The 7,766-nt window shown below is 43.6% G+C and overlaps 1 long non-coding RNA gene across 2 annotated transcripts in view; it reads left to right on the plus strand.

The window, feature by feature from the left end:
• LOC102486385 (uncharacterized) overlaps positions 1-7,766 on the plus strand; it is a 14,594-nt gene that overhangs the window by 5,265 nt on the left and 1,563 nt on the right. Inside the window, exon 5 of one of the 2 annotated variants that reach the window (XR_333870.1) lies at positions 1,133-1,168. The exons of the other annotated variant lie outside the window; for it this stretch is intronic. This is a non-coding gene — a long non-coding RNA (uncharacterized LOC102486385). Of the gene's footprint in view, positions 1-1,132; positions 1,169-7,766 lie in introns of those variants that run through there. 2 annotated transcript variants of the gene reach the window in all.

Genomic DNA, 7,766 nt, shown 5'->3' on the forward strand with positions numbered 1-7,766 from the left:
AAAAAAAAAAACAAAAACAAAAAGGGGTTCTGGCAGGTGGCATGGTGTTTAAGGGCACTGGACTCCCACATGTTCTACCACAGTTCAAGTCCTGAACTTGGCAGCTTGATTTCTTTCTTTCCCTCTCTCTCTCTCTCACTCTGCCCCTCTCTGGTCAAATTAATATAAATAAATAAAGTTAAACAAAATAATTCTTTTTTTAAGAAATATATTTACTTATTTATTTTAATTTGACCAGTGAGCGAAAGAGAGAAAGTGAGAAAGCAAGCCACCAGGTCTGGGATGCGAACCGTGGTTAGCCATGTGGAAATCCAGCACCTTTAACCACCACTCCACCTGTTGGCCCTAATAAAGTAATTCTTTAAGAAAGAAAGAAAAAGAAATTCACACTGGGTGTATGTATGTGCATGCCCAAAATCCTGAGAGGAGAATGGAGGAGAAGGAATTGTGGCATGGCCATCCCCCCGGTGGGGGGAGATTTCTCACTTTCTCTCTCCCCGTCTATCTGTCTGTCTGGCGAGCACATGCACCCTATAGCAAAAGTCTCTATAAGTAAATATTTTTTAAAATAGGACATAGAAATACACTCTGATAACTGTTGGTAGCAGAAATAGTTGGATATTATAGAGGCCTGTCGCTGCCACATTCACCTCAGGATTATTATTATTATTATTTTAGAGGGAAAAGAAAGCTGAAGTACACAGTAATAAAATGCCTTTGGACAAGTGCAAACTAAAGCAATAAATGAATTCCTTAGACCTTAGGCTCCTGATTCTTGGTCAAAAACAGCTCAACTGGGGACCAGCAGTTAGCATAATGGCTATGTCACTGAACTCCCATGTAGTCAACTGCAGTTGGAGTCCTGGACCCAGTAGCTTAAACTCAGGCTGGGCACATGTGCATGCATGCCCAAGATCCCAAGAGAAGAATGGAAGAGAAGGGATTGCGATGTGACCATCCCCCTGGGGGGTGATTTCTCGCTTTCTATCTCTCTGTCTTTATCTTTCTGGCAAGCGGGTGCACCGTATAGCAAAAACCTCCCCCTCCCCCCCAAAAAAAACCTAAGATTAGTATAATCTTATTATGAAGATTCTTGGCTGCTCCTCTACAGTTTCTTTTTTGTTCAATTTAGGAGCCAGTAGATAGTGTAGCAGTCTTTCACATGGCTAACCACGGTTCCAGTCCCAGACCTGGTGACTTGAGGATCACACCAGGTGAGTATGCATGCATGCCCAAGATCCTGGGAAGAGAATGGAGAAAAAGGGATCGCAGCATGGCCATACCCCCTGGGGGTGCTATCTCACTTTCCCTCTTACTGTCTCTGTCTCTCCAGCGAGAGCACGCTCCCTAAGGCAAAAAACCTCTTAAAAAGTACAATTTAATGAATTTTTTGAATTTTTATTTAATTTGACCAGATGAGAAACAAGCCACCAGATCCAAGACTTGAACCACAGTTGACCATGTGAAAGTTCAACACCTTAACTACCATGGCACCTGCCAGCCCTGTCAATATAAAACAAACTTACAGAGCATACATTACTCTCAAATTAGTCACTATATAAAGACATTCACTGGGACCAGCAGTTAGTGTAATGGCTATGTTGCTGGACTCCATGTAGTCGACCGCAGTTCGAGTCCTGGACCCGGTGGCTTAAACTCAACACTGGGCGCGTGTGCGTGCGTGCCCAAGATCCCAAGAGGAGAATGGAGGAGAAGGGATTGCGACATGGCCAACCCCCCTGGGTGGTGATTTCTTGCTTTCTGTCTCTCTGTCTCTGTCTGTCTGGCGAGTGCACACGCCCTATAGCAAAAAAGGTCTCCAAAAAAAAAAAAGACATTCACTAGCAGCAGAAACTATATCCCATAGTTAACCATATTTACCAATTAAGGAATCAAACTAAAATTTCTAAGTATTGTATATTAATAAAACTAATGTTCAAATATACAGAAAGGTAAAACTTATTAAAATTTTAATTTCCTGTAACTAGGAACAGATGGTATGAAGGGATGGTGAGCACTGGTACAGAGCACCCTCTCTCTGTCTCCAGGGAGCACCATGCCCTATAGCAAAAAATAATAATAAACAACACATACTCTATCACATGGTTTCTGAAAGTCAGGAGTGGCCTGGCTGGGTAGTTCTGACTCAAGGTCTCTTCAGAAGTTACATCAAGCTGTCAGGTGATGCTGCTGCTCCTGCTTCCAAGCTCGTCAATGTGTGGGCAGCTCCCAGGTCCTCTCCTGTGGGCCTCTCCTAGGGTGTTTCACAGGCAGCTTGCTTTTCCCAAAACAAATGGTCTAAGACAGAAAGAGAGAGTCCAAGTTTCTCGTAACAGTAACCTGATCACCTAACCTTAGGAGTGGCATGCCAACCCTTTTCCATATTCTGCTGGTCACACATACCAACCTGGCACAGTGTGGAAAGGGACCACCAAGGGGTGTGGATTCCAGGACCATTTTGGAGACTGGCTGCCACAGGCAGGTTTCATTTTTCTTTCCTTTTTTTCTTTTTCTTTATTTTTTAATAGATTTTCGTTCTAGGGTATGTGTGCTCACCAGAGAAATAGAAAGCAAGAAATCACCCCCTGGGAGGATGGCTCTGCTGCAATCCCTTCTCCATTATCCTCTCCAGATTTTGGGCACACACATGCACACCCAGTGTGAGTTTTAAACCAGTAGGTTTAGGACTCAGTGTGGTCAACTACATGGGAGTCCAGTGATATAACCAATAGGCCATTTGCTGGCAGTAGTTTTGTTTTTACAGAATATTTACTTAATTGTATTTACCGTTATTATTTTTAACTTGCTACAGGGCATGTGAACTTGCCAGAAGAAATGGGGGGCGGGCAGGGAAGTGAGAAACCAAGCCACCAGGTCTGGGACTCGAACCATGGTTGTCCAGGTGGGAGTCAGCACCTTAACCACCATGCCACGTGCTGGTCCCAACAGTAAATTTTAAGGAGTCCCACCAGATATCCACATGGGCATAGGAGAACGACTGGGAAATGATTGTGTGGCACGAAGGTCTGTCATCAAGAGTCTGAACAGCTCACCTCAAAGCACAAATATTCTTGGTGACTTCCAATTTATGTCTCTTATATTGAGTACTTTAGTAATTGCATCACTCTTTTCACCAAAATATTTTTTAGAGGTTTTTGCCATAGGACATGTGTGCTTGCCAGAGAGAGAGAAACAGAGACAGTGACAAGGAGAAGAAGAAATCACTCCCAGGAGGGATGACCATGCCACAATCTCTTCTCCTCCACTCTCCTCCCCAGATCTTGGGCATGCGTGCACATGCACCCAGCGGGAGTTTCCCAGGACTCACACTGTGGTTGACCACATGGGAGTCTAGTGACATAACCATTATGCCATCTGCTGGCCCCTCACCAAACCTTTTTTTTCTTTTGTCAGTCTCTTTATTTCATTTTTCCTTAACAATTACAATGAACCTAAATCACATATTACATAATCAATTTTTTGGCTTGTATAGAGGATTTACCCAATATGAAATACTTCTCAGATGAGTCTAGTTGAGAATACTATACATGTTATCATTAACAGGTAATAAACCATTTCTCTGTCCCACAAATGTAATGCTTCTCTATTTTTTCTCCCTGATTTCCTTCCCTATATTCTTTTCTTTTCCTCCCACCCCGTTCCACACTGTCTTAGTGTCCATAACTGTTTTCACTGCTTTTATGCCCTCCAGTATTTCAATCTCTACCATAGAGGACAGATAGTAGATATTAAGTGGATACATACAAAATCTTTCTTTCATAGTCAAGTTTGCTTATCTTAGCAATAAATCTTCCATATTTGACCACTTCTATATTTGACCAAATGCCAGGGTCTTTGTTATGACTGAATACTATTCCATAGAGTATATGTGCCACACTTTTTCATCTGTTTGTGGACATTTGGGTTGGTTAAGGTTCCATATCTTCACAATCATGAATAATGCCACAATAAACAGATGTGCAAGTGCTTTTCCGACTGAGCATTCTCCTGTTCTTTGGGCAGATACCCAGAGTGGGATTACTGGATCAAATGATAGTCTATTTGTAGGTCTTTGAGGAACCTCCATATTGTTTTCCACAGTGGCTGAACCAGTTTACATTCCCACCAACAGTGTAGAAGAGTTCCCCTTTCACCACAACCCCTTCAACACTTATCATTTTGTGTATTTTTAATTTTTACCATTCTGACAGGAGTTAGGTGGTATTTCATTGTGATTTTAATCTGCATCTCCCTTACGATGAGGGATGTTGAGCATTTCCTCATAGCTCTTTGGCTGTTCATGTCTTCCTTCGAGAGATTTTTGATCAGCTCATTTTCCTCTTTTAACGGGGTTAAATTTTTTTTTTTTTTTTTTTTTTTAGGTAAGTCACTTGAGTTCCCTGTGTATTCTGTGTATTCCCTTATCTGAGGCATAGTTTATAGAAATATTTTTCCATCCCAAGGATTGTCAATTCACACTAATTACTGTGTCCTTTGCTGCCCTCACCCAAACTTTTAAGTGTAAGAAATCTTTAGAAAAGTTGTGGAAAATGTATATTACCAAAAAAAAAACAAAAAGTGTGCATGGACTTTAAAAAGAATTTTGCACCAAAATAAACTTGTACTTCAATTTCATTTTTCTATTAATCTTATTTATTATTTTAGATTTTTGCCATAGGGAGTGTGCACTCACCAGAGAGACGGAGAGAGATAAAGTGAGAAATCATCTTCCAGGAGGATGGCCATGCCACAATCCCTTCTCCATTATTTTTTCAGGATTTTTTGGCACACAAGCACACATGCCCAACGTGATTTTCAAGCCACTGGGTATGGGACTTGAACCATGGTTGGCCATGTAGGAATCGAGTGCCTTAACCACCATGCCACCCACTGGCCTCTCCATGAACTTTTGAAGTCTTCTCATAAATGTAATGCTCGCATACCCTGTGGCATATGGTGGGTATGTCCAAGGGCAAGCTTCTCCTAGTTAGATAAGCAGGTCACATAGACTCATTCCAGGACTGGTCGAATTGTGCAGAGAGGCCAAAGTGATGATTGTTTACAAAAATCAGCAGCTAAATTATAAGCTTGCCTAAATGGCCAGCCCAGTAGCTTAGTGGTTACGGGAGTCTGATCCCACATGGCTGACCATGGTTCAAGTCCCAGCCCTGGCTTCTTGAAAAACATGCCAGGCACATGTGCATGGGTGCCCAAAATCAGTATGGAAAAAGAGAGGAAAAGGGATTGTGGTATAACCATATACATGTATAACTATGTGGTTATAACCTTAACCCATGGTAGTGGGGGGGGAGGTGCTTTCTCCTCTTCTCTCTCTCTCTCTCTCATGGGTGCACTCACCCTCTAGTAATTAAGAATTTTTTTTGCAAAAAAGCTTGCCTAAGGCATGTTTTATAAATAGTACTTGATCATAAGCACACACATGTGTGCACACACACACACACATACACATACATGCCAACAAGAACCCAATATCCACCAGTAAAAGCTGGTTAAGTAAATAATGATGTAGTTATATGTAATTGGACATTAAGATGGATTCTTCCTGTCTCCACTTCAGCTGAGACCTTAAAGTCTGAGAGTACATAATACGTACTGGTTCTCCTACATCCCAAGGGAAGGGCTTGACCACATCAGCAGAACATGCTAAGATACTATGAAACCACATCTGCTGACATTAAACCGTCCTACCTATGAAAGGGCAGAGGGGTTAAAGCATTACTGGGGTGTCAAGGTGGTCCTGCCACAGCCCTGCGGAGCTGGGTATGGGGGCACTACCACTGTTGTCTCTCTACAAAGAACAGTGGCAAGGATGCTGCAGTGGCAAGAAGCAGGAAGCTGCCCTCTGCTGACCAGGGCTTAGTGCTTTATGGGTTGCAAGGAGTGGGAAAGGATCGCTCTGAATGTTTGTGTGTTCATTTGCTATTGGGTTCATGTGCTCACCAGAGAGAGATGGAAAGTGAAAAATCACTCCTTAGGGGTGGTGGCCATACCACAATCCCCACTCCTTCATTCTCCTCTCAGGGTTTGGACACACACACACCCAGTGTATCTTTCAAGTCGCTGAGTCCAGGGTGAACTGTACAGCTGGCTGCGTGGTGTACAGCCACCTTAACCTCCATGTCACTGACTGGTCCTTCTCCCGGATAGTTTAATCCTAATACTCTACATTGTCCAAAATAAAATGTTCATATGTTAGGGCCAGCAGGTGGCATGGTGGTTAAGGTGCTGGACTGCCACATGGTCCCGGACCCAGTGGTTTGAAATGCATGCCAGGCACATGTGCATGCCACAGAATCCCAAGAGGAGGATGTAAGAGGGGATTGTAGCATGGCCATCCCTCCTAGGGGGTGATTTCACACTTTCTGTCTCTCTGTCTCTGGCAAGCCCATATACCCTATAGTAAAAATCTCTCAAATAAATAAATACATCAGTAAAAATTTCAAAAAGGAAAAAAAAAGTATACACAATGACAAATGATTTACTTTAGGGAGTAGCACTGGGAAAGTGTTATTTTCAGCAATTTCAGACTTTTTGTTAAGAAACTTAACAAAAAGTTAACAAAATATCCAAAGATAACCTTTTAGAAATAAATTAAAGCAAATGGAAGGACCAGCTCTTCACTCTCTTCTGTCCTACCCCTACTCGGGGCCGGGCTGATGGAGTAGGACTGCAGCCCCCAGGGCCTTCCCCCTTCTGCAGCGAAGCCACCAGCACTGGCGGGTCCACTTTCCTCAGGTGTCCATGCCAGGAGGGAGCTTGCAGGGAACGAGTCTCCGTGCAAGACAGAGCCAGGCAGGGCCCCGAGGTCTCAAAGCCTGACTGTCCAGGACTGGCACTCAGCCACCTGCTGGAACCTCACTGCGCTCCGCTGCCCGAGCCTGCCTCCCAGACTCTGTACTGCCTTCCGACTCAGCTACCACCCTCCGCCCTCTTTCCTGGGTGCTCGCCATCAGCTGCCGCTCAGTTCTCCAGGCAGAAATGAGCACACTGGGAGCAGGAGTTACCCAGGGTCAGGACTGGGACATGGGTTTCCTAGTAACTGCAGCAATATGCCTTCAATGACGCCACGTGCATGCCACGGAAGTGTGCCCGCCTCCCCCAGCTGTCTATTAACTAGAAAGAGATAAAACTGTGCCACATACTCAAGCCAAGAAGAAAGGAAAGAACAGGCTTTTTTCACCACAAAATCAAATTAGAAATTAGCAGAAACTAATTTCTTCACTTTCTGCTGTAGTTGTATTAAAATCAGGTTAAGACATCTGGATCCCAAAGGACTGACTATGTGGTTCAAGTTCCCCACCTGTGGCTTGAAAAACACACTGGGCCCATGTGTGGGTGTACCCAAAATCCCCAGAGGAGGGTGAAGAAGGGATTGCAAGGTCATCTTTCCTGGGAGGTGCTTTCTCGTTTTCCCTCTCCCTCTCTCTTTCTCAGTTTCTCTCTAGCAAGCACACATGCTCTGTAGCAAATTTAAAAAAAAAGAAACTGGGAGGCCAGCAGGTGGCATGGTAGGTGAGGTACTGGACTCCTACCTGGCTGACTACGGTTCAAGTCCAGGACCTGATGGCTTGCTTTCTCACTTTCCTTCTCTCTCTGTCTCTTTCTGGTCAAATTAAGGAATAATAATAATAATAGATCACACTAAAAATAATTTTTAAAAAATTCGTCACTCTGATCAGCTACTCTGGCCTCCAGCCATTCATGAGCTTTTTTTTTTTTTTTTTTTTGAGGGGGGGGGTGCGGGA

The sequence above is a fragment of the Tupaia chinensis genome, unplaced genomic scaffold (genome assembly GCF_000334495.1).
Source record: "Tupaia chinensis unplaced genomic scaffold, TupChi_1.0 Scaffold000104_1, whole genome shotgun sequence".
Taxonomy (NCBI): domain Eukaryota; kingdom Metazoa; phylum Chordata; class Mammalia; order Scandentia; family Tupaiidae; genus Tupaia; species Tupaia belangeri.